General features: G+C 47.7%; 1 long non-coding RNA gene across 1 annotated transcript in view; it reads left to right on the forward strand.

The window, feature by feature from the left end:
• LOC119383541 (uncharacterized) overlaps nt 1-26,587 on the forward strand; it is a 96,463-nt gene that overhangs the window by 65,263 nt on the left and 4,613 nt on the right. Inside the window, exon 3 of the long non-coding RNA XR_007415147.1 lies at nt 22,075-22,217. This is a non-coding gene — a long non-coding RNA (uncharacterized LOC119383541). The remainder of the gene's footprint in view (nt 1-22,074; nt 22,218-26,587) is intronic.

Consider the following 26,587-nt stretch of genomic DNA (forward strand, 5'->3'; position numbering starts at 1 on the left):
CCTCCCTCCTCGGAAGACAATGCACTTCGTTTTTACCGATTAGGAACTGCGTAGGACCTAGCAGACACCAACAAAATCTATGATGAGTTTGATGCGGGAATTTCAAGGTGGCGTCACCAGCCGTAATTTCTTATTGCGCGTTTTCGCGCTTCCCATGCGTCTTCTGCAGCCAGGCGTGGTGATTTTGGAATTATGAAAGTGTAATTTACTAATACGCCAAAAATCGCTTTTTTTCCTTAGTGTCCCTTTAAAGCATGCTGTAACGAGAAATCCAACCGTGCACCCTTCTGGATATGTAGCACCTATCTTCATCGTAGTAGCACCTTGCCACATCAAGAGAAATGAAGGAAAAAAGTCAAATTTATTACAATTGTTGTAAATACACAAACCTAGATAAAAGTTATAACGAGCCGCGCGCACCACGTGCACTTTGCAAATACGTTTAAGAAGCCGAATGAAAAAAAAGCAACTATTTGTCATAGCAGTCTTTTCATATATCACACCACTGCTATTACATACAGTCTATAAGCTTTTGTGGCATAGTTTACAGCCTATTTGTTCTCATGGTATTTCACAAAAAAATCACATTATAAATAGATTCCACTATAAGCACACCATGCGCCGTTCCATCACATGTCCTACCGCGCTAAAGTTTCTTGTACTGCTTGCGCTAGCCGCATATGCGCACATCTGCCTTGAGAAATGTGAAAGCGTCGGCAGCCGTAGTTCTTAACTTCCACCACTGGAGCTAATTTAGGATGTCTTTTTGGACCTCTGCAGAATGAAAATATCTGTCCAGCTAATCCCTTCATTTCTATCGTTCCCAAACGTGAAATCTTAAAAAGGTCTTTAAAATGGCAACGTTAGCTGACATCTGGTAGAACCTAATCTCTCCCCCTCCCCGCCCCCCTCCCTTTACTCCTACCTTCGTCACTGTCCTGGCCCTCGCGGAAGTAAATTTTCGTCAATGCGGCCCGTTAGCTGAGGCGAGTTTGAGACCCCTGATATAGCGGAAGAAGACGAACGTTCAGATGTTAACAATGTGGGCAAACAAAGCAGGCTGTGCATGTCCATCTCGCGTCACATGACCACTGGGAGCCTAGACGAAGCCACGGAAAAAAAACGTCTTTATAGGGATTTTATGCAACGGGACTGCGCGTAGTCTTTTCGTTTTAGTGGAGGGCTGGAACTTGCAAGAACGTTTCCCCGCCTTGGGGCTCCTTGATCGCACTTGCGATGATAAGTTATATGTATAAGTTTATTATGTTACATTTATTACTGAGATTACAGAATAATACTTGGAATATAAAATAATAACGGATGCAAATAAAGCACGGAATAGCGAGATGTTAGCTGTATAAGCGCCTGGTCTATTTACTTTCAGCTCGCCCGTTTCAGATCAATCAAGTAGCTTCATATGCAAGAAGCGAAAGAAGATCAGTACTTGTCGCTCATAAAGCTTCTTCAAATAGCTTGCCCCACATAAAAAAAGAATCGTTTTATCGAGATAAAATGCGAAACGTATATGTACGCGCAACGTATGAGGAACACACTTGAAAGGGACAGACACTAAAAAAACAATTCTTCTATTATCAGTAAATTACTCTGAACATTCCGTAATCACCACGCTCGCTGCGACAAGAGTCTTGGTAAACGAGAAACACGCACAAAAAAAGGCGATTGCCGACGCCACCTTCAAAATTGTGCAACAAACACCGTGACGTCATAGATTCTGACGGCGTCTACTGGGATCTACGTTGGTCCTAATCGGTAAAAATTAAGTACAATGACCTCTGAGAGGGTCATAAACTTAACATACCAAGTTTTATGAAGTTTCGCTGAACCAATGTCCCCAAAATAAGACAAATACAGTTTGAAATCCGTGACGTCACGCGCGGAGATTTCGGCGCGAAATTTAAAAATGGAACTTAGCCCTTGATTTTCTCCTTATGATGGTGAAACTTTGCCGCATGATTATTCTTTGCCGCATGAGGACTTGTTAAAATGTGTTAATGAATGTGTTAACGAACAAGAGCACCAGACAGCTTTCACCGAAAAATGTGCTGTTTCTACCGGGGCATTTCTAGAAATCCTTTCCATGTTTTTAAAGTCGACGCTTGTAGGTTGGAAGGAAGGCGTTTATGTGCAGAAATCAGGGATATGTATTGGTTCTAAAGTTCCTCCGGTTCTTAGTGATTTATACCTTAGCAAGATTGACAATCTTTTGGAAGGCGCCTTAGGTAATTCTGTTATTAAGGTTTTTCGTTATGTGGACGATTACTTGATTTTTTGTAGTGGTGAGGACTTTGAAAAGGCGGTAACTTCCGTGAGCGAAAAATTTGAATTAAATGGAGGAGGGCTGAGCTTTACTAAAGAGGTGGCTCACAATAATGGAATACAATTTCTAGACATTTCCTTAACGTTCCAGAAGAATCACGTGTGCTGGCAGTATTCTCCTAGATCTTCGAAACCGCTGTTAAATTTTTCGTCGAAGCACTCGAAGGTTGTAAAAAACGGCATCGCCATGTCTTGCCTTAAGTCAGCCCCCACCAAGTCGTGTGAGCACAAAATGAGTGATAGCTTTAACGCACAGGTTACACGTCTTTTAGATGTAGGGTATTCTCGTGATGCAGTGGCCACGGTCGCTGAACGTTTAAAGAAATCTATTGTGTTAAGCCCAAGCATGGTTGCAGAAAGCGATAGGAAGAAACGTGTCGTAGGTATACCGTACATTCATCGAGTATCTCACAGGCTAAAGAAAGTAGGACCTAGATACGGCGTTAATGTTGTTTTCACGGCTGCCAATAAGCTAGGTAAGATTTGTGCCGCTGTGCAGAGGAAGAATGAGGGAGTAAAAGACAAGAAGCGGACCGATATTTGTTTAGTAAAACACACCAACAGATTCACTGATTGCCGTACGAGTGTGGCGTATAAGATCCCTTTCAGCTGCGGCCGCTTCTACGCAGGACAGACGGGCCGATGCATCAACCAGAGATTGCTGGAACATAAGAGATCGCTAACGGGAGGCTCACCTTCTAATCTATCTTTACATTGTCGAGATTGTAAGTGCACGCCAAAATTTGATGAATGCACAGTGTTGTACCGGCATAGAAATGAAGAAACGCGCCTGATGATTGAAGCATGGCATATCGAGAATAGTGGTAGCGCATGCGTGAGCCAACCGTCGATTAACTTGCATAAAGATGAAATCAAATGCCTTAACAGTTATCTTTCACGTAGACCGCCACGCGTGCCGGATTGATAGGTTCGCATGTTGCATGGGCATGCACAGATAAGTTTTCGTGCCTTCTTTCTTTTCAGCCGTTGTGCGTCTCTTCAGTTGTTAGTCGGCGTTTGTGGTGTCCTGACTTCTTTCTTGTGTCCGTGTTTGCACGCCCTCTCTATTTAGAATAAACTAATTACATACGAGTTCAGAGTACACTTTATCAGTCTTAACCGATTCACTGAATCACTTTAGTGTCCCTTTAAGAACTCAGCAAAGTCCAAGCCCGGCCCGACCCGAGCCCGCCACCTCAAACCCGGGCCCGGCCCTAAGCCCGGAGGTCCAGACCCGAGCCCGGCCCGGGCCCGCCGTGAAAACTACTTTACCCGGCCCGGCCCGGCCCACGGGCCGGGCCGGGCCCGGGTTTTCGGGTAGGCCCGAGCCCGTGCAGTGCTCTAATTCTGTCACTAGCCGGGTGTGGTATAAAAATGGTACTGTAGATCGTGCCTATGCTTTTAGCTGACTTAAACAGCAACGATTTACCGCTCATACGTTAATAGGCAAAAAAGGGAGAGAATATGTAATTAAAGCCGCCAAGTTGCATCACTAAGCGCACTGAGTCATTACCACTACATTTTTAAACTCATATATCTCATACACAGATAACTCAAACGTGTTTTTTTTTGTTATTTTATCACGGAGAGCTATTTCTATGTTTCGCGATGGAATCCCGGCTGCGGCGGCTGCATTTTCTATGGAGGTGAAAATGCTTGAGGCCGGTGTACTTAGATTTAGGTGCGCGTTTAAGAACCCCAGGTGGTCGAAATTTCCGGAGCCCTCCACTACGGCGTCTCTCAATCATATCGTGGTTTTCGGACGTTAAAACCCAGGTATTATATTATCATTGCTTATGTTTGCACGAATAGAACGAACTTGGGCATGCGAGATTGCCTTAGCGCTTTTTTTTCTTTCATTGAATTATTTTTCTGTCTAACTTGTTCAAGAGCAGTTTGGCCTGATTCTGCATTTTTACTATTATGTACACAAATACATTTCACACTTATTTACGAATATTGCCTACTCACAAAGTGCAAAGACAGAAATACACGCCACGAGCTGTGTACTGTTAGTACAACAGTGTTCCGAGTGCGGCTCCAATGATCTATCGAAAGTATTAGGAACCATACACAAAATATCACATGCACCGATTTCCGTAAAGATGTCGCTCTATAATGTAATTTTAGGAGCTTGCTCCTTTTGGTGGGGGGGGGGGTGTCTCTCGTCCTTCCTGCCGTGTACGCTGCGCGTGCTCAGCCGAGAGCGGAGCACGCGCTTAAGTGCACAATTCAAGGGCACGTGCTCCGCTTTCGGTGGAGCACGCCGAGAAGAAGAAGAAGAAGAGGCCAAAGAAGCCAAGGCACCGGCGCGGAGGACTCGCAATGCAGAAGCAGCGCGGGCTCGCCGCTAAGACCTTGCGGTGAGAGCTTGCGAGGCCGAAGAGAGACGCCAGCGCCGACAATAAGCACAAGCCCCTACCAGCACCGAGGCGGCGGCAGCAGCGAGGGCTCGCGATGCCAAAACTAAACGGGCTCGTTGACAAGCGGACCCGGCGGCGGCACGGGCCCGCGAGGCCGCAGCGAAGCGGGCGCAAGGACAAGTGGACCCCAAGCTGAGAGCCCGCGAAGCAGAAGAAGCCATTATACTAAAAGGAAAACATTCCCCCGAGCTTATGTAAATAAGCTCTTCAACAAAGTGTATATACTGCATCAATATGCAAATTTGGTATATAGTGTATTGATATGTAAATTTTAAACATTGTGTAATAACATTGCGTTATAACATTGTTTTATAGACATTGTGTATATACAATCACAACACAACTCTCGTGTAACTTCTTTATATGCTGATGATTGAGCAGATGTACGGAAGATTCACGGTTTACCGGATTTAACCTCTGGATCAAGCTCCTTCCTCATCATTCACTTCGTGAATGTGCTGTGATTTTTTTATTCAAAGCTCTGTTGTGGAGGATAAACATGGGGTACTACTACCAAATTTAACTATGCCCGACTCGTAAAAGTACAGAAGAAAATTCGCAGCCTTTACATAAATTACACAGGCTCGCTAAGGGACCTCAAAATTGCGCCGCTGTTCGCGAGATTTTCGATGATTCGTGTAGATGAGGTATATTATTTAAAAATGAGGCTATATATATATATATATATATATATATATATATATATATATATATATATATATATATATATATATATATGAGCAGAAGCTCTACCGTTAGATCAATCAGAACGTTTCTCCAATATACTCCTTCCGAAACCCACAGCAACACGCCACAAACGAGAAGAACCACGTAAAACAAACTATTTCTTATTAAACGATGTATGTATTAAACAAAACAGAAGGCCAATATAATTACCCTAATGTCCATCGCGCGCATTTAAAAAGCAAATTAATTTCTTATCAATTACGAATGAATGATTTTCTAGGTAACCAAAAAACCTTGTTTACTCATAACGTATTCGGGTTTTCGCATGTTTACTTAGGGTTTGTTTGATGTGATATAACAATATGTGTGGTCATTCTCTGTGCATGGTTCGAGTTTAGAGACAAGAAAGCATTGTGCACCCAGATTGCGGTGCTTTTTGAGCTGACATGTTATGAGCGTTATGTAAATATGTATATATTATATATGCCCATATTGAATATATGCAGTTTAAGGGTGTGCTTTTTTGTTGGTTATTGTACTGCTTAAACCTAGCATGTCAGTGCGATACGCTCTCAAGATGAATGCTAAACTTTGTTTGAAGCGTATGTGGGGGCGGGGACCTTTGTCAGGCTCATAAGCCTTTAGTCCTCGCCACCATCTTGACTGGTCAAGAAAATAGAGACATTGAAATGAATTGAAAAAATTCGCCGACGATTACGATACTGCCTCCTGCGAATTCTGAGCGCAGCTTCGTATTGGGGCGACACCAACTCTGTTTGAAGTTTTGGCTATCAGCAGTTGTAGGAATGTAACATTCTTTACATATTGCCACAGAAACTGGCAGCGCTTCGAGTGCTGCGCACACCACTCTCTGCATTGCAGGCTCCGCTTCACACATCACGGGCAACGCTGTGGAAGATAGCGATACTTCTTGCAGTGGATGCGTTCGCATCAAGAAGCATTTCAATGTCCTTACCACCCAGAACAGAATTTTCTTATTTTTATGACGAGTAGTAATTAAAGATATTTTACGCTCTACAAACAAACCAACGCCAGGATACGTCTGTTATTACGCGTCTGGATCGCTGAGCGTTTATTTGCTTTCTCTTTTATTCGAATTTCATTTGCAGCCCTTGGCGTCACTCGTAGCGTTGCGCGGAGCCTCCTACTCGTCATCTTCGTTTCCCACGCCTCGCAGGCCAACCCACTTTCTGGCGACCGTGCGCGAGAGGCATGAGTTGTGTTCTCTCAAGAAGCGCGAGCAGGCACGAGGCATTGCACACGTTAACACAGCGGCTCGCTGCGCTTCGCGTTTGCTCCCTTTCGTGCTCGATCACTCTATGGGTTATGCCGCGACAGCGGCAACGGCAACTCCAACGCCGCACAACGCAGGAACGGACGCCTAAGGACTGCTCTCTAGAATGTTGTGTATCTGTTTCTGTTTTTATGTGAAAGCTGACAATTGGAACATTAGCATCATTTTACTTTAACGGATACTAGTGTTGTGTGGAAAAGAATGCTAAGTAAACCGAAACTGAAACAATCTCAAACTTATTTGTCAATGGAAATAGCATCGCATTTCACGCCTTGCATCTTTTCAGCGCTACGTGTGCGGCGGCTGGATCGCAGTGCGCCTCGCTTACACTGGGCTTGATTGTCGCCTTGGGGCTGGCGCCGGCCAACGAAGCCAATGTTCCTTTGTACGCCTCAGCCCTGTATACCGCGTTCTCACGCTCCATCTGGGCCGTCTGCCTTGCGTGGCTTTTAATATGCTGCATCGAAGGCTACGGAGGTGAGTTCCAAACCGACCGGTATCATGATCGTCGCCATCAACTTGTAGGCAGTAGCAGTTCGTATAGATGCCGTACAATTTATTTATTCACCTATTTATTTGCATTCCCTCCTGTCGACATTGGAAAAGGCAGTGGTTGCAAATTCTTCAGGTACAACGATTATCATTGCTAGCCAAGTGATAACTGTATGGCGTTGCTATACCGTGGTTCCCTTTCGTGTGCTCTCGACCACGACATGGGCTCCTGGCCTGGTTCACTGAACCTACCAAACAATGCAGTTGCATCTGCTTGCGGGTACTGATGTAAAGATTGATGTTTCGAAGACTGTAGCAGGTGCCGAAGGCCAGAGGGGCAATTTGAGGACTATTATGTGCAAGAGTGTACAATGCGGATCCGATCGTTAAAATTTATTCAGACGGGAGAGAAATCCTCGCGGGAGAAGCGGGGATTCCGGATCACGTGACAGTGACGTTACGGATTAGCGAGTGGACGCCTCCTCGGGGGAGACGGGAAGCTTTTGGCCGATAGGAACCTCACGCGGTGGGGGGACAAAGCGGATTTTCGGGCTGGTGTCTTGTTGTCGCAGTTGCTCCTACTGCGGCAACCATTTTGCAATCGCTTCGTAGGTGTGTTGGCCGCAGCAACGGTGGTCCCGATGGCAAAAATGAGCGACGATGCCACTTTTTTTTGTCAATCGTGTGAGAATATGCGTGCTTTTGGAACACGTCCGAGGCCTACACTAAGCTGAACTTGAAGAATTCTGAGTGAGAGGTGATATTCAAGCAGATGAGAACGCCTGTCCCGTCTTCTCTCTTGTGTCCAGTCTATATTGCGCTCTGCTTTTATTTTGAGACAATGCACCAACTCGCCTAGCAACGCATTCTTATAAAATGAGAGAGCGCTACCACCACAATGGCCCATAATACGGGTCACACACACTAACTCTTTTCTTTTTATTGTGGTGGTTTTAACAAGCATTTTGACATTGCCCGTTTTCTTTAGCTCAAGCCCAACGTTGCCAGGTTTCTTGAAATAACGATATTGCCACGCCCACTTGTTTTATTTTGATGTATTCGGGTTTGACCAACAAGGACGGTTATCAACGCTCGGCGCTGTCCGCGAAGCAGTGTTCAAGAAGCTTCACGATTGTAGTAGATCATTTTGTTAAGATTGCGCGCCGCACGCGAATATGCCAGCTTTGTCGAGAGATACCGCCGCCACCGGCGATATCGCTAGAAAGTTCGATAGCGCCTGTATAAAAGCCGACGCGCTTGACCGCCTGTCAGTTGATCGACGGTCGACGCTCTGTTCGCCGCTATCAGTGTATTGTTGTAGTTTCACTTTCAGTTTCCCGGCCACAAGTTCGGCCAAAAGAAGTTTCATCTTGACTACGCCAGCTGTTGTCTTCGTCGACGTCACGACACCGTGACATCTGGTGGAGGTGCTGCTTCATGATCCGGACGCCACCGCGGGGCGCTGACCCAAGCCGCGAAGAAGACGACGCTAAAGACAACCCGGATCCTCGAACCAGCCGCCGGCAGAAGGGACTACAACCAGAGTACGGGCTCCTTCCCGAAAACACCAGGCATCCCAAGACAGTCACATCGACCGCCGAGACGATGACAGCCCCCCTGCCACCTGCAACGGTAGTGATGCAACAGCCAAGGGAGCCACCGACTTTCCGTGGATTGTCGTTTGAAGACCCGGAGAGCTGGCTGGAGACGTACGAGCGAGTCGCCACCTTCAACCACTGGGACACTGAAGAGAAGCGGCGCCACGTCTACTTCTACTTAGAAGACGCCGCGAAGACGTGGTTCGAAAACCGTGAATCGACCCTTCAATCCTGGTACCCCTTTCTGACGACGTTCCTTAATACCTTCGCGAGCATCGTCGGGAAGGAAAAGGCCGCTGCTTTACTAGAGACAATAGCGCAGCTACCGAATGAGACGGTCACTATCTACACGGAAGAAACGACGCGACGATTCCGCCTGGCTGATGCTGCCATGCCTGAGAAACAAAAGGCCGCTTCCTTATGCGGGGAGTGAAACAAGACCTCTTTGCAGTATTGGTGTGGAACCCACCGAAAACTTCACCCAAATCTTAAAGGAGCCTACAACAATTGAAAAATCCCTCGAGATTAGGACGAAGCAATACAATCAATCAGCCCTGTCGACAGGCTACAACGAAGCGCACTCGCTAGGCACCGACGACCTACGGGAAACCATGAGAGCGATAGTGCGGGAGGAGCTGCGCAAGCTGTTGCCTTCAGCGCAGCCTCAAGTGGATTCGATCGCCGACATGGTCCGCGAGGAAATCCAGTAGTCGCTGGGCACCCCTTATTCAGCGCAGCTGCAGCTGCAAGCAATGAACTATGCTGCTGCAGCCCGACGAAACGCCCCCGCTCCTCGCCCACGCCAACACGCCGCTCCGCCGCAGCAGTTCTGCGCCAGACGCCGCCGCCGCCGCCATCACCACCAACGCCCTACCGTCCTCCTGTCGCCCAGCGCTATGCCCCGCGCTACGCCCCAAGGAAGACCGACGTTTGGTGCGCCCACGACAACCGCCCGCTCTGCTACCACTGCGGGGAGGCCGGCCACACGTACCGCCGCTGCCAGTACCGTCAGATGGGGCTACGCGGATTCGCCGTCAACGCGCCGCGCCCGCGGCCAGGCGAACGGCCTCGCGACATTGACGACTACCTCACCGGAACACAGTGACAAGAACGACGACCTTCCCGCTCGCCGTCGCCCGGCCGCTACATGTCACCGCACAGCCGGCAGTACACTACCCCAAACCGGGGCCAATCGCCTAGCCCGTATCCGGAAAACTAAGGACAGCAACCGATGGAGGTGCGGTTGCTGAGTGACGAAATGTCGAAGATTCTCCGCCGTCGACGACGACGCCGAGACGAAGTTCCGAGCCCCAGCCGCACGCCGAACGATGTCCTGAAGACGTAACTTTGCGACCGGAAGCAGACCTGACGACGCAACGCGGAAGCAGCGGTGCAAACCGACGTAGCCGTGACCCAACGCCGCGACGTCACCGCAACGCAAGACGGCGGACTAGCGACCTCGGCGTTCTGATCGACGGCCACAACGTCACCACTCTCGTCGATACTGGACCGACTATTCCGTCATCCGTGGGCCGTTCGCAGCAAAGTTGAAGAAAGTTAGGACTGCTTGGGAAGGCTCCGAGATCCGGACCGCTGGAGGCCATCTGATAACGCCGATTGGTCTCTGCACGGCGAGAGTCACCATCAATAACCGGGCTTATCCTGCGAGCTTTGTAATCCTAGAAAACTGCTCCAGGGATGTGATACTTGGAATGGAATTCCTAAGTGACCACGGCGCCGTCATCGACCTGAGGTCTGAGTCCATAACACTAACCTCAGACAAAACGCTCCCGCCCCACGCGACGCCAGGGAACCATGCATTAAATGTGATAGAAGAGCAGGTGACCGTTGCGCCGAGCTCCAGCGTCGTTATTTCCGTTGGCAACGAAAAACCTGCAAACCTCCAAGGCGTCATCGAGGGCGATCAGCACCTACTCCTGAACCGTCAAATTTGCGTCGCACGAGGTATAGCCGAGCTGCGTGATGGTAAAGCAAAGGTTGTGCTGACAAACTTCAGCCACAAATATAGGCACCTCAACATTGGTACGACGGTAGTCTACATCGAAGAATGTGTAGCCGCCAGCGATGCTTTCGCCCTCTTCGATGCTGCCGAACCTGCTTAGACGAGTCGAGGTCCCGAACCAGATTTCGACGTCCACCCGAGCCTTCCGAAGGTCAAGCAAGACCAGCTCTAAACCCTGCTCCTGCAATACAAGGACTGCTTTTCATCGTCGTCCAGACTTCGACAGACACCGATCGCAAGACATCGCATCATAACAGAAGAAAGTACCAGGCCACTTCGTCAGAGCCCGTACAGAGTTTCGACGCGAGAACGTGAGGCCATAAAGAAACAAGTCGACGAAATGCTACGCGACGACATCATCTAGCCTTCAAAGAGTCCGTGGGCGTCACAGGTGGTGTTAGTGAAGAAGAAGGATGGGACCCTACGTTTCTGCGTCGATTATCGTCGCCTGAACAAAATCACGAAAAAGGACGTGTACCCTCTCCCTCGTATAGACGACGTCCTAGATCAACTCCACAACGCGAAGTACTTTTCTTCGATGGACCTCAAGACCGGCTACTGGCAAATCGAAGTCGACGAGAAAGACCGAGAAAAGACTTCCTTCATAACACCGGACGGCCTGTTCGAGTTCAAGGTCATGCCCTTTGGTCTTTGCTCGGCACCTGCGACTTTCCAACGAGTCATGGATTCTGTATTAGCTGGCTTGAAGCGGCAGACTTGCGTTGTTTACTTGGACGACGTCGTTGTGTTTTCCTCGAACTTCGACGAACGCCTCCAGAGACTTCAATCCGTACTTCAAGCAATCAGGAACTCCGGGCTCCCGCTGAAGGCAGAAAAGTGCCGCTTCGCGTGCTAGGAGCTCTTGTTTTTGGGTCACGTGATCAGCAAGACTGGAGTGCTCCCAGACCCGCAGAAGACAGCTGCCATCGCCGCTTTCCCGCCACCCACCGACAAGAATGCCGTGCGCCGATTTCTTGGCTTGTGCGCCTATTACAGACGCTTTGTCAAAGACTTTTCGCGGATAGCCGAGCCACTAACGCAGCTCACGAAGACCGACGTCGAATTCAGTTGGCAAACAGCGCAAGTCGGGACTTGAAACTCGTTTTCAAAGTGTGGGACTTGAAACTCGTTTTCAAAGCACGCGGCAGCGCTCCACAAGCAGCCGACGCGGCCGCTGAGGCCACGTGATCCTGCCAAGCACGTCACGCCGACGGTGGCGCCGGCGTTTCGAGTGGTATGCCTCGCGGCCAATAGTATAACCAATTGAAGATATAATGCGGTGAATATCGCTGTCTTTCCTTCACTTCGTCCGTATGTTGGCCATACGAACAACTCGTATTTCATAGTAGATGTCTTCTCCATTCATCATATGAGAAAGGTCACCACGTGATGTTTAAGAGGCTGCCAAGTAACTGTGACGTCACGGTCACTGTGACGTCATGGGAATTGAACACACCGATAAAGCCTCTCGGGCAGCTCTGGAAGGCAGGCAGGAAGAGATCATTCACCTTTCAAGGTCCTGCACTGCCACAAGACTTCGACTGCTTGCACGGGAGATCACGCTCTCTCTATGGTGCACACCAAGCAGCCAAACTAACCGGACCAATCATCAACACCGCCTGTCTTCTTTGATGTGTCTTTCTCAAAGAAGCATCACTTCGCTTTATCACTTATCGCTCGGGGTGTCATTCACGAAATCTTATTCATACAACGCACTGTGCGATGCTTGACGTTGCGAGAAGATGCTACAACACATTTTGTGCGACTGTGCGGCATATAATGTTCGGAGACAGTCCCTGGCATCCGTTCCTGCGCACCTTGACAGTAGACCAATGTCGGTTGAAACCATTCTGACATATCGACAGAAGACATCGCAGTAGAAGGCGACGGAGGCACTACTTCAATTTTTAAACGAAACGGAGTTGGACAAGCCGCCGTGACATTGATGTCGCGTACCAAGCAAGGGCGACAGACTGTAACTGACTGTATGTGTACTGGGTTATGTGCCGTCTTTTTCTCTCTTTCCTCTCCATCTTTCAATATCCCCCATCATCTTCCCAAATATAGGGTAGCAAACCGGTTGTCCTAAACTGGTTAACCTCCTGACCTTTCCTTCTCTATTTCTTCTTTCTCTTGTGGAGTCAGAGAGTGCTAGACGCTCCGGCTTCCACGACTACGCTGGTCGGGGAAATGACAGCTGTCCTCCTCTCTCAGCGCGCGCGTACGCGCGCTCTGCCTTCCTTCAATCGCGCAGAACCGGTTGACAGAGGTCGCTGACCAGCGTGCGTCAAAAGACGCGCGCCGATTGGACCACGAGCTTTTCGATGGGAACGCTAGGCACGACGGGATGCGCCAGCAAGAAAGAAGCTTTCTTTGGGATTACGGCAGGCGGAAGCAGCGATCCCAACCCTAGGGACTTTTTCTCATACCTAGGGGTTTCCTACCTCTTTCAGGGATTCGGCGTCTTTTTTGTTGAGTCTAGGGATTTTTGTAAGGCTCTGCAAATGTTACGTTACGCAGCCTATTGACAGGCGTGACTGAGTAATCACACGTTTTCAACTTTAAAGACTATAAAACGATAATCGTCGCCATTTTCTGTTTTGCGATTAGGAGAGCTTTGCTGTTCTGTTTGGCGGAGTGAAGGCGTTAGCAGTTCTGTAACGTAAGATTATCATATCAGCGCTTTGTGCGCGTGTGTTCCTCCTTAAGTGTTTCGTCTGTTTGCGCTGGTAAATTTATCTTAATCATTATCATATTGTCACGTGGTCATGACATTGAAGAAAGCAGCAGTTGGCGGGTTCAAGACGAATACTTTAAGGGCGAACTTGTGCGCGGAAAATAAATGACAAGGCACAAGTTATAGACTGTACACAAATAGCGGCGAACAGAGCGCCGGCCTTCGGTAATCTGGTCATCGCTGCAAGTCGTCGTCTTTTATAAACCACTCATCGAGCCTTCCAGCGTTATCGCTGGTGATCGCGTAAACTCTAGAAGAACGTTGACTGTTCGCGTCCTGCGCGTAACCTTAACATAATGATGTCAAACAATCGCGAAGCTTCCCGAACCTTGCGACGCAGTCTGCGCCGAACGTTGCTAACAGTTTTTGTCGATGAAGCGCGAATACATATAGAAAAACACGGCTGATCCCTCTGTCATAGGAAATGGTATAACACGAAAGTGACACGTATCTTCACCAAGGAGGTTAAAAAAAATTGCTGGAGTGGCGATTATTGCGCAAGAGTGAAGCCGTGCCCACCAAAAGATGGCGGCTGCGCCCGCCATGTTAGTAGGGGCAAGATGAACAATCGGCATTTGGCGAAGGAAAGCGAGCGTTTTCCTCGCACGTCAGACGAGTTTAATATGGCAACTTTTACGGGTCAGATACTGCTCCAAATGTGTCTTTGTGTTACTAGTTTCCATAAGTAAGCCTCAAAGACATGGCAAATTTTATTGACGATCAATCGCCAATACTCCTCTGGGCGGGTTACTTTTGTCGGCAACAACGATCTTTTGTTTTGTAATTAACGTAGTATTTACACCAACAGATCAAAGCCATTTGATCTCCAAGTAGGCACCACCAGAAAAGAGCATGTTTCCGAGATCTTTGGTGGGCAAAAGCTGGCTTCACTTTCGCTGGCAAGGCGTTGCGAGAGCTTCCACTCCAGAATTTTTTTTAAAACCTCCTTGGTCTTCACATACGTATAGCATCTTCGACTGGTCGTTTTCGAGTGCTCCGAAGGTGCTGAAAAAAGTACGTAAAATAGCAACTAACCATTGCTCCTAACATCATCGGGCCAAAACATAATCGGGGAGAAGAAACATTACTTGCATGCGTGCTTGTTCTCTTTGAAAAGGTTTAAAGCTGTTGAATTCAACAGTTGCAAACACAGAGCGCTCTCGAACAACCAGTCGAAGATGCAAGTATATAAATATATATATATATATATATAGCTCAGCGTTTGTTGTGCATTGTTTCGCCACAAGGGCGAAGGAATGAATGCTATAGCAACAAATTGCAATGTCACGCGAAGAACGGCAGCAACTCGAAACTTGCAACGCGCTGGTCAAGCAGAAAAGACGCACGGAAATAACATACAAAGGATGAGCGCTAACTAACAACTGTCACAGCTCGACAGTTAAAGCGCGCTGCTCAAACACAAAGGAGGAGCATGAAACGAACGCACAAGTATACACAGGATGAGGATGACGTAACATAGCTGTAACTTCTTTGTGCGCTCCTTTCGCAAAAGCGGCCGCTGCAGTGAACGAAGCGACCATCGTGCTCTCTGTAATTTCAAAGCAAATTTACGGTGAGAGCACAAGACGTACACACACCACCGCCATCACCAGATAAGCGCGCGCGCACGAGCGACCACGCCCTGTTGAGGCGCGCACTCATCTCAACGCGTGGGGCGACGACCTTTAAAGCGCGTCCTTGGAGCCCTTCGCGCCATCTCGCTAGCGATAACTAAAACACGCTGAAGTGTCACCGATCTTTGAGTACCAACGCCAGTAAATGGTGCATATAAATAGCTTGCCGTTAGTATGGCGAAGAACGTGTCATCTGTGGCTGAGTCGTTTCGCGCCGTGCATTGCCGAGCGAGGGGTCGTAAGTTCGACTCCCGGTGGCGGAACTTTTTAGGTGCGTAGCAGCCCTTTGACTAGCCTGTTTAACGCTTTCCGTCCGCACAAACGCGAGGCAACGCGCTTCCCTCGGCGCAGGTGTTGGAGTGGTGCCAAGTAGGTCACGCCGCAGCTGGGCGTTGACGTCACGCTCCCTTCGCATGCTTCCCTCGCAGGTGCGCGCGTACGCCACTCTCTCCCTCACCCGCCGGAGCGCCGCAGCTACCGGCTCGAACGCCCGCTCGCCTCCCGTGTCTGCGTTTCAAACAAACGTTTACACCAGTAAACGCTACACCGAGTTTCGCTTCAAACGAATCTTCCAGCGCTCACCGCAGCACCCGCGTTAGCGCCGTTCAACCCGTGACGCCACCCGTGCGCAACGCTGCTGCTTCGCATTCCATCAGCGTTCCCTTCGGGGAGATAGTCCAATTTTTTTCTTCTACTTTTTCTTTGCCATCTGCTGGTCTATATATGTTACAACGTCATATCCGCGACGGAAATACGTCAGTGGAGCTGTGCTGCACCCTGGCATAAATCACTTTCGGGTTAGTAAATCAATAAGTGAGCGTGGCAATATACAGAACACTGGGGTGAGGGGGGTGCAACCTTTCCGTCGTGAGTGTTATGCATGGATTTATTATTATGAAAACGGCACAACAGAAACAGACATAAAGGCTGTTCGTGTGTTTTCATTTTTTTTTCTCTCTTTATGTAGCGCAGTTTTCGTAAAACAGAACGTAGTGACAAACATATTTGCCCTCATATAAAGCTGGTAAAAAAATCACAGCATATCCACGGAGTGAATGATGATGAGTGGGCGAAGCTGCGGAGGTTCATCGGTAAACCGTGAATCTTCCGTGAATTCTGCCCAGTACATCATCACCGACGTGAGATAGGGCGCGTTTATACTAAAGGTTCGATGAGTTATGACGACTTGCAGCTCACTTTAATTTTACATGTACGCTGTGAATTTTCACTGTTTAGAAAACCATTGCTTTAGAAAACATCTGGCGTCTTTCGTTAAGCAGCTGGCGTCTTTTCCTCTTGCTTTAGAAACATCTGGCGTTCTTCCGTTTTGCTTTTACAAAACATCTGGCGTCTTTCGTTGGTTTATTTCATCAATCAACAGCGTTTTGAACAAAATTGTTATTGATTAATCACGCACAGGAGAAATCTCACCAGGCACTACCTTGGAGGTAAAGAATGGCTGCTAATGGGAATGAGAGACAGAAGAAGTCGGCTTTTAGCTACCGCTGCGAATTTTTTATTGTTCAACAACGCACAGGAAAAATCTCCCACCGGCACCACCTTGGAGGTCAAAGCGTAAGACTGGTTACGGACTACGACTACGACTACGAGGGACGAACGGGTGCCGCCTTAAGGAGCTTCGCCCCTAAAAGTACGCAGTATGGGTATCAGCCACTAAAAAGGACAGGCAGATGCCAGGGTAGTCGCAGCAACGCTCAGCTCGAAAACGACACCCACCACAGGCAGTCGCCTGAATTCCCGCAACATGCCGAGCCGTCAACGCGCGACGATCCAGCCAGTTGTTATTGTAGTCGTCGCTCTCTACGAGCGTCCTATCCAAACGGGAATAAACGCATCTACGGAAAAGGTCCGTTCTGTGTCATCGTGTTGTTTCCTCGCTTGCTTCGGTACAGCCGGGTGCTGTTGCAGTAGCGAGCGGAAGTGGGGGCACGTGCGAGTTATCTAGACCTCGCTAGATAGAAAGTCCTTAAGTAGCACCTGCGTGTGGTAGAACCGCCACACTCTTTTCCTATTGATCAAATGCCAACTCCGGCAATTTTTTGGACAAGTCAAAGTTATTTATTTATTTATTTATTACATACACCTACAGCGCCCTAGTTGGGCATTATCGTAGGGGATTATTATATGCATAAAAGTAGCACAAAGCAATATCAAAAAATGCACGCTAGCATATACAGACATCATGGTAAAAGAGACAACACAGTATTACTGAGGTTAAGGCAGTCGATTTGACTGGCGTTTCATGTAATATTTAAATTGATTCACAAGAAGTTCTCTATGGCAGAAGAAAAGTTTGGTGCACATACAATACTATCGAGAAGCTGATTCCATTCTTCAATTGTTCGAGGAAAGAATGAAAACTTAAAAACCTTGATACGACATTGGTAGGGCCTTATTTTACTTGAATTGTCTCGTCTCTTAGAATGACAATGAGGCTGTTTTATATATACGTTTCTATCGATCCCCGTGTTACCACTGTAAATATTGTACAAAAGCTTTAGCCTGACTATCTTTCTGCGCGTGGAAAGTAATGTTGACCCTAGTTCTTCTCTTATTTGTGAACTTCGAATTTTGTAATCATAATTACCCGTGACGAATCTTGCAGCTCTTTTCTGAACGCGTTCTAACTTATCTTCAAGAACATTTGTGAAAGGGTCCCACGCTGCGCATGCGTATTCCAACACGGGCCTAATACTAGTCAGATACAACGTTTCCTTTAACGCTTTGAGCGCATAGTTGAAATTTCTTTGAAAAAAGTGCAATAAGCGACATGCTTTGGCACATGTCTTGTCAATGTGTGATGTCCAGTCCAATGTCTCAGTTAAAGTGACACCCAGGTTCACTTCATTATCACACTGCACTAATACATTGTTTAGAAAATGCGAACTAGACACCTTGTTCTTTTTGTTAGTAAATTGCACGTGGTAGCATTTTGCTATGTTCAAATCCATTTTCCATTTGGCACACCAAGAACAAATTTCATCGAGATCAAACTGCAAAACACTCGCATCCTCAGCACATCGCACAGGGTGATATACAACGCAATCATCTGCATATAGTCTGACATTTGAAATGAGACCTTCACTGAGATCATTGATAAAAATGAGGAACAGTAGTGGCCCAAGCACCGACCCCTGAGGCACACCAGATAAAACGTCAGTCGTTTGTGACGCCGCACCATTCAGTACCACTTTTTGCTGCCGTTCGAACAAATAGTCTTTAAGCCAACCGTAAAGTGAATAAGGAAGACCAAGAGATGACAGTTTATATAAAAGTAAGCGGTGCGGGACTACGTCAAACGCCTTTCTGAAATCAATAAAAACAGCGTCTATCTCAGTGCTATTGCTAAATCCGAGTGCGACCTCATGTAAAAATTCAGTAAGTTGAGTGGCACAGGACAACCCAGCACGAAATCCATGTTGGGTCGGAATGAAAAATCTATTGCTTTGAATGTGCTTAATTAGAGAAGAGTAAATGATATGCTCCAATGTTTTACAACAAACAGATGTCAAAGATACCGGTCTATAATTGCTTACCAGGTCACGAGATCCGCTTTTGAACATTGGAGTTTCCATTCACTAGGTAATGTTTGAGAATGTATTGACCTGTTAAATAACTAAACCAAAACAGGAGCAATGCTGTGTGAACGGCGCAAAATAGGAGCAATGCTGTGTGAACAGCGCAATGGTGCTTTTATGTTCCTGAGACGCTCCTGTCACGGGCCCGATAGCAGGAACACTCGGAAATTTGGAGAATAATTTTATATAAGCAAAATAGATCAAGCAAGCGAAACGGCCGCCAGCGCACCATGAGCGTGGCACGTAAGTCATGCTGTACATGACATGCGTGTCATGATTTTCATGTTAACTCGTGTTATTTATGTTCGCCATACAGTGACGTCGCAAGATACCAATTGCGGTTAATAGCGAGTTTTAGTATAGCGGATAACAGCAAACGCAAGGATTTAGCGTTAGCGTTAGCGTTGCGTGCTCCTAACTGCGCATGAGCAGAACGTAAACGTAGCCCCAGCTCTTACGTACGAACGCTATTTCTGGAATATAGCGTTCAACGCTAACGCACGCAAGAGATCCCGTACGTAGGGCAAGATGGCGGTGCCTGTTGAAGCGAGAGCCGTCCACTTCGAATCTTTGTAGCCGTCGTCCTGCTTTACTAAACTTATTCATTCCCTAATAATGTTCGTATTTGATTTAGATTTGAGTAATGAGGCTTCGCCAACCGTATACCGCCGATAACATAGCTCCGTTTTTGAGATACAAAGTGGATTTGCGCTGCAGAAGGCTTAGCAAGATTTGCTTGCAAGGTTCGCTCATGTTATCTGTAGCAGCGCAGAGATGGCGACGCTGTCTTTAGTCGCCTCTTTCCAAGATACGGCCACAAGTCAATCAGATACATGTCAGGCGTCGTTTCCCTTCATGCCTTTCGCGGCAGTGCATGAATGTAACGCGTGATGCGTCCCAGCTTAAAAAGGCCAAGTAATAGGGGTCTTGAAGAATTCTCGAACGCGGCATGTCGGCAGAAACCAATATGTCAGAACTCAACACTTCTGCAAACGCGACATGGAGACGCAACAGTGGTGACTTTGGATCAGCTCAACTTGGTGGCGCTTTTGTGGATTCTACAGTGCATTTAGTGTTTTTATGTCTAGATGGTGCCGTATGTGCTTGCGTTAGCGTTAGCGGGAATGCCTTCCGCTGTACTAAAAGACCACCAGTTGACACGCAGCGCGTTCCGTTTTAGCGTTAGCGTTGAGACGCACGCTAACGCTAACGTAAGCGTTTCCCGCTATACTAAAACTCGCTTATATCAAGCTAGCGAAACGGCCGCCATCGCACCCTGAGCGTGGCACGTAGGTCATGCTGTATATGACATGCGTGTCATGATTTTCATGTTAACTCGTGTGTTATTTATGTTCGTCACACAGTCACGCCACGCAATACCAATTTCGGGGTAGATCAAGTTAGCGAAACGGGCGCCAGCGCACCATGAGCGTGGCACGTAAGTCATGCTGTACATGACATGCGTGTCATGATTTTCATGTTAACTCGTGTTATTTATGTTCGCCATACAGTGACGTCGCAAGATACCAATTGCGGTTTATATCAAGCTAGCGAAACGGCCGCCTGCGCACCATGAGCGTGGCACATAAGTCATGCTGTACATGACATGTGTGTGATGGTTCTCATGTTAACTCGTGTCATTTATATTCGTCACACAGTCACGTCGCAAGATACCAATTTTGGCAGTGTATATCAAGCTAGCGAAACGGCCGCCAGCGCACCATGAGCGTGGCATGTAAATCATGCTGTACATGACATGCGTGTCACGATTTTCATGTTATGACTTGTCATTTATGTTCGTCATACAGTCATGTTACGCCATACCAATTTTGGTGTACATTCGATTAACCAAGCGACCAGGAGAGCACAAAGTCGTAGGCGGCTAGATAGATAGATAGATAGATACGCTCAAAGTCGCAGAAGTTCGCTAAGAAATGCTTCGCATTTAAAAGCGCAACACCGAAACCGATACCCAACCGAGCATACTGTCTTCGCGTGACGTATAAGTCGGCAACAATAGGAAATCATGCGAGGCGAACCGGTCCCATCCCACCAGCGCGTAGTATGAAAGCTGCGAAAGCGGCGAAGAGCAGACGCTCAGGGGAAAGGTGACTCCATCAGAAATATATCTTGTGGATGACTGACCGTGCCACGTGCACAAGCTCCTCGGAGCTCTCGGAAAATGACAGCTGAGATTCCGATGCATTTGGAGGCCAACTAAAATGGTCATTCCTCTTCGATGAAGTGGAACGCCTGTTTAGTTCTTTGCTTGCCTGCTTGCGCATTCCACCGCCACATGGCGCCACCTGTCCAGGCGGCTCAAGTTTGTGGGGCCGCGATCGGGTAAAATGCCCTCTGTGAGATGTTTGCGGACTAACTATTGTTATGGGAAGAGTGCACAAATTTGGCAATGGCGGCGTTCAACATCGCGTTGGTACGGCCGAATGAATTTAATATAAGCCAAGTACGAACCACCGTTCGCACCAACGTTACTAGATTAGGTAGGTCACGTTGTTTCGCACGATGCGCAGCTCATCCTATACCGGTAGGCCCGGTCACGGTGCACCCTGTGTAGGCTATGGAAAGCGTTTCGGTAATGTTCCCGCATGTGGATTCTTTAGCCGGTATGGTATTACCGTACCATCCGTGTGGTAAACCGGCATTGCTAGCTAAAACAGTCCAATAATAAAGATGCAGGGTAATTGTTAGGTGCGAGTGTTTCGTGACTGCCAACGGAGAATAGTGTGCAGCCCACGAAGCAACACCACTTGCCACCCATCGCACGCACTACCACAAGAAACTGAAATTCACACGCCCAGCCAACGAAGCGCTGGCCAAACACACACGATTGTTGCCTTGCGGATAGCAGACGCTGTAGTGGCCCCTCGGTTCCGTCACTTCCGCTTTGCCAAAAATGACGTCACACACACAATGTTGCCAATAATTCTTGGAAACGAGGTGGGGAGAGTCCGGGCAATCAATAAAATTGTTTTGTAATGATTCTGCGTATCTCTCCAGCTTGTAATTTGGCATACATAACGGGAACGTGAAAAGGAACGTACCCAGCGAATTTTATTGAGATCTATTACCTCGAAAAATCGCCGGAGTTGGCCTTTAATGATTAGGTTACCGTGTAATGTCCTTCTCCCTCTCTTGCTGTCCTTCACTTGCTTACGCAGCATACGCTTGCGTCTGTGAAGCGCTGGCCAACATGGTGTTTTTCACGCAGGTCCGGTCAACGCCCTGCTGTCGTCCAAGTTTCTGGTACCCCTCAGCCGACTGACCTTCGTCGTCTACCTCGTCCACCTGGTGCCCATGCTTATTTTCTTCGGAACACGACAGCAAAGTTTCGACTTCTCGCTTAGCCTCTTGGTCAGTGCGGCGTCAGTGCGCCCGTGCTAAACTTCGCAACGTTCGGAAGCGCTGTTTATCTTGTGCTGTGAAGGGGTCACGAAATTTGTACATTTGGATGGCACAATCGTGGCCGAACGACAGTAGCCTCAGCCATAGGAGCAAACTCTTATGACGATCGGACTTCGTCAGGGCGACGAATAGAAGTCACCTTGCTGAACACATCCCCTCCTTATTGAAACGTTATCTCTAGGCTTGTGCTTTTAAACACTAACCACTCTGCCATAGCGCTTATAATCGTTGGGCGCACTTGCATACGTTGCACTCAAGTGAGAATCAGTGAGAGGTCACCAACTATTTCCAATAGGATTGGAGTTAATATTATGTACCGCGGCACGTTCACATTGCTGAGAAGAAATAACTAAACTAAATGAAAAATAGTGAGGCTTGCACTAAGACGCGCAGTGCTTGAAACAGCAAAACTGGACGATTCTAAAGGCTAATGAGGTTGCTTCTCGGTTGTTGCTAGGCTTTAGCTGGGTTAGTCAGACACGGATGTCCAAACATCAGAACCGAGCGTTCGCACCTCTCATAGATTTGTGGGCTCGTCGTCGTTGGCGTAGGCCTTCTTCGCTTCGCGGTCTTGTCGCAGCCGCCGTTGCCTTTCCCGTTCGCTAGTGTGGCAGTTTTGCACTAGTCGTGCCCAGCCTTAGGGAAGAGCGCAGCTAGGTGGCCTTCTTTGTTTCTCGTTATTCCAATCTCCTTTTTCTGTCTCTTTCTCTTGGTTTATTGTATCTCTATTTTGTATCTGTTTCTCTTATTTCTATTTTTTTCTTTCTATTTCTTTCTCTTTCTCGCTCTTTTTATTGTTATTTCTCTTTCTTCCCTTTCTTACTCTGTGCTTTTTTTCTCTCTCTTCATTTCTCTCTTGATCTTTCTTTTTTTTCCGTCTCTTTCTCCCTCTTTCTGTGTTTCTCTTTCTTTCTCTTTCTCTCTCTTTCTATATCTTTGTCTCTATCTTTCTATGTCTTTAGTCCCATTATTTCTCTATATTTTGTTCTCACTCGATTTCTTTCTGTAACAGGGGTCTGAAACACGCGCCCCGCGGACCCCTCGCTTGCGGCCTGGGCAATACATGAGTGTCTTCGCCCATTTTTCTGTAATATCTCATTAAGTATGCTCATGAGCTATAGAGACGTGACTGGTTTTAGGCATTTTTTTTTTTTTCGTGAACCACCCCATGCGGTCACAGTGTCTTAAGAAATGACTGTAGAACAACAAACTCTGTATTTCAGGATCCACATTTCGGTCACTCTGGAGCTCAGTATCAATCTGTTTCTCGAATTCTGACGTCAAGTCACTATAAGAAATGACCCATTAATGAGATGTCGGAAAGGCCTGCTGTCAAATGGCAAGGTTAGCTGAGCTGACACTTTGTTCAACCCTCATGAACTCGAGATGCAGAGCTCGTAGCTTGAGCCGTGAACGCGCGATGGCCTCTCGCTGCCCACTGACGTGTCTCACTGCAACAAATCACTCACTCAAACTGTACTGGAGTGAAATGGAGGGGAAATCGGGAAGCCAGTGTTGAACGAGGGAACGCTGTCACTGAGGTGCCCTAGCGCAGATACTACTGACGCGCGTCGTGCCGGCGCTCGGTAATGTCGTGATGCAGTACTTCACTTCATACCTCCGAGACGGCGGCACCACCCCACGCCAACAATGTCACTGTGAAAGGGAGAAGGTGTAAAAGATATAAGGTTCGTTTATTGAGACATGAGCGTCGGTGGCGTAATGGTTAAAGCGCCCGACTCCCATCGTCGCGGACCGAGAGGTCATGGATGGCATCTAGACCGAGAGGTCGAGAAGCCATCAAATTAACGAAACTTTTTCTTTGTCAACTGCATTTTACTGACGTATTTGCGTGTGTAAATACGAAAGCAAGTCTTGCTGGACCCCGGAATAAAGCATTTTCGCGTTAAAAATTACTCGCACGGGGTTAGCAGCCGCGCCTACATCACGAACATCAAGATTACCCCGTTCTTTTACGCATGACATGGTCTTGGTGCCCGAAATTGCAAGCTTTAACCCAGACCTGACACTACCGCCTCCCCCCCCCCCCCCCCCCCACGCTAAAAAAATGCCGTAAGGGCAGGCAAGGTCTCTCATTTTAACGTTATTTTGTGATATCAAAGGCACAATAGGGGCGGCCATGGTTCATCACTGTTTATGATGTTCTGCTGGCTTTTTTTATATTGCGACTTAGATTTGCCCTTTAAGGCATATTAATTTACGTGAATATGTGTATTAGATGCGCGTCGTTAGACCGCTGTTGCGTTTAAAGTCAAGCAGCGTCTTGTGGAATCTGTTATCATGTATTCAGCGGTAATAAGTGGTCGTGCCAGTAGTGACGGTAGCATTGCGACAGTAACATTTAGCATGCCCATATAACATGGTATGCACCTGCTTGCATCACTGCAACGGATCAGTACCGTTGTCTAGAACCATAGAGTTTCCTACAATACTTACTAGAGAACTCTGGCACTAGTGTCTATGGCAGCTGCAACGCATGACGCTTCAGCCAGCTTGGGAATGATGGGTAGTACACAAACTTGTCTAGACTTCATTCTTTCGGCTCCGTTTGGCTCCGCGTCGGCTGCATCCCCTTTGTTGCAAAACGAAGTTCAACAAAAGTCAGCAGTTCCACTTCACCACTTTAACTTTTTTAGTCTCACCAAATCAAACCTGGTCACGACGTTCACAACGGTCTATTCTTTTATCCGAAACGAACCCCAAAACACAGCAGTAAACAAAGCCACAAATGCGTTCGAAGCCAGCAAGCACGAAGACTAGGCAAATCCGTGTACTACCCATCATTCCCATGGTGGCTGTACGCTCGCAGCGCTAGAGTACCCTCTAGTTAATTTAAGGAATCTCTATGCCTAGAACCAAGTGGTAAATGCTGCCGAGAGCGGTGTTCATAGGCTTGACTTTCGGCCGCGGCGGTCACATCTTGATGGGAGTGATATTAAATTTAGGTGCATGCCAAAGGAACCCGAGGTGGTGAAATTTAACGATTATAATGTTTAAGAAAAGGAGCACAGTACGAACCATGCATAACATACAATGCTGAAGCCTGCAAGGAGAAGCAGTCAGGGAAGAGTTTTATAGATTACATTATAGAGAGGCACAACGTTCGGGAACAAAAGAAATGAAGGGATGAGCTGGAGAGCTATGTTCATTCTAACGAGTTCCACAGAGACGTCCGAAATTTGCTCCAGTGGTGGAAGTCTGAGAACAACGACTAGGGACGCCTTCACCATTCGCAAGGCAGATCTTAAGCGCCCCTGCGGCTAGCACAAGCAGTTCAAGAAAATTGAGCGCGGCAGTATATCTGATGCAACAGCGCATGGCGTGCTTACAGCCGGAATATCTTGATAATTAGATTTTTCGCACAATAACATATGAAGAAATGAACTGTAAACTATGCCACAAAAAATTCATAGACTGTACATACTAGCCCTGATATATACGGAATGAGTGTTATGAAAAATGTTTTCTTCTTTTCAGCTGTTTATACGTATTTCGAAAAGTACACGTCGTGCACGGAGTTAATTATAATTTTTATTCAGGTTAGCATATTTAAAACAAAGATGATAATTTTTTTTAGCACGAAAGTGTTTTCTGCCGGGGTCCACCAAGACTTCAGTGACGTATTTCTCACGGAAATGACGTCGAAAAAATATACATGGTCAGATGACAAAGATTTCCGTCAATGGGCATCAAACCCACAACCGCTCGGTCTGCAACAACAGATGTCGGGCACGCTATCCACTACGCCTTGGTCACAGACTCCAGAGGTTTTACAAACGTGCCTTTCATATCTACCACTTTCCCGGTCGACGGGGTGGTGTTGCCCTCTGGGAGCGGTAAAGTAAAGTAATTCGTCATTACTCTGGCCTCCACAATTAGCACCTGCAACGCTTACACGTCTCTACCTTTCGGCGCGTTTTCAATAGAAGTTCAATTTTGTCAATGCCTTAACACACCGTGAGGTGGCGACCTTAGCCAAGCGTCGTTAGGGTGCCTTGATGCGCGCGCGGGGCGCACACATCGAGGCACACTAAGCGTCGTCAGAGCGTCAGCCTCGCTCATACCTCTGCGACGCGCGCCTGCCTCATTTGGCTGCAACAACGCGCTCCCCGCTCACGCGCTCGCCCCGAGAAAAATCGCGGCCGGGCTACCGGGGCGGCACGACGCGCTTTGCGTTTCCCTCTAGTCCGGCCGCGGTGTTCAATAACATTTCAACATGCCGCGTGATGGTGACCAAGTTCTGCGTCCCATATGCGACGCTCGTCTGGGTATCACAGCTAGTTCTCTGATTACACTTT

This window comes from Rhipicephalus sanguineus, chromosome 2, assembly GCF_013339695.2.
Source record: "Rhipicephalus sanguineus isolate Rsan-2018 chromosome 2, BIME_Rsan_1.4, whole genome shotgun sequence".
NCBI lineage: Eukaryota > Metazoa > Arthropoda > Arachnida > Ixodida > Ixodidae > Rhipicephalus > Rhipicephalus sanguineus.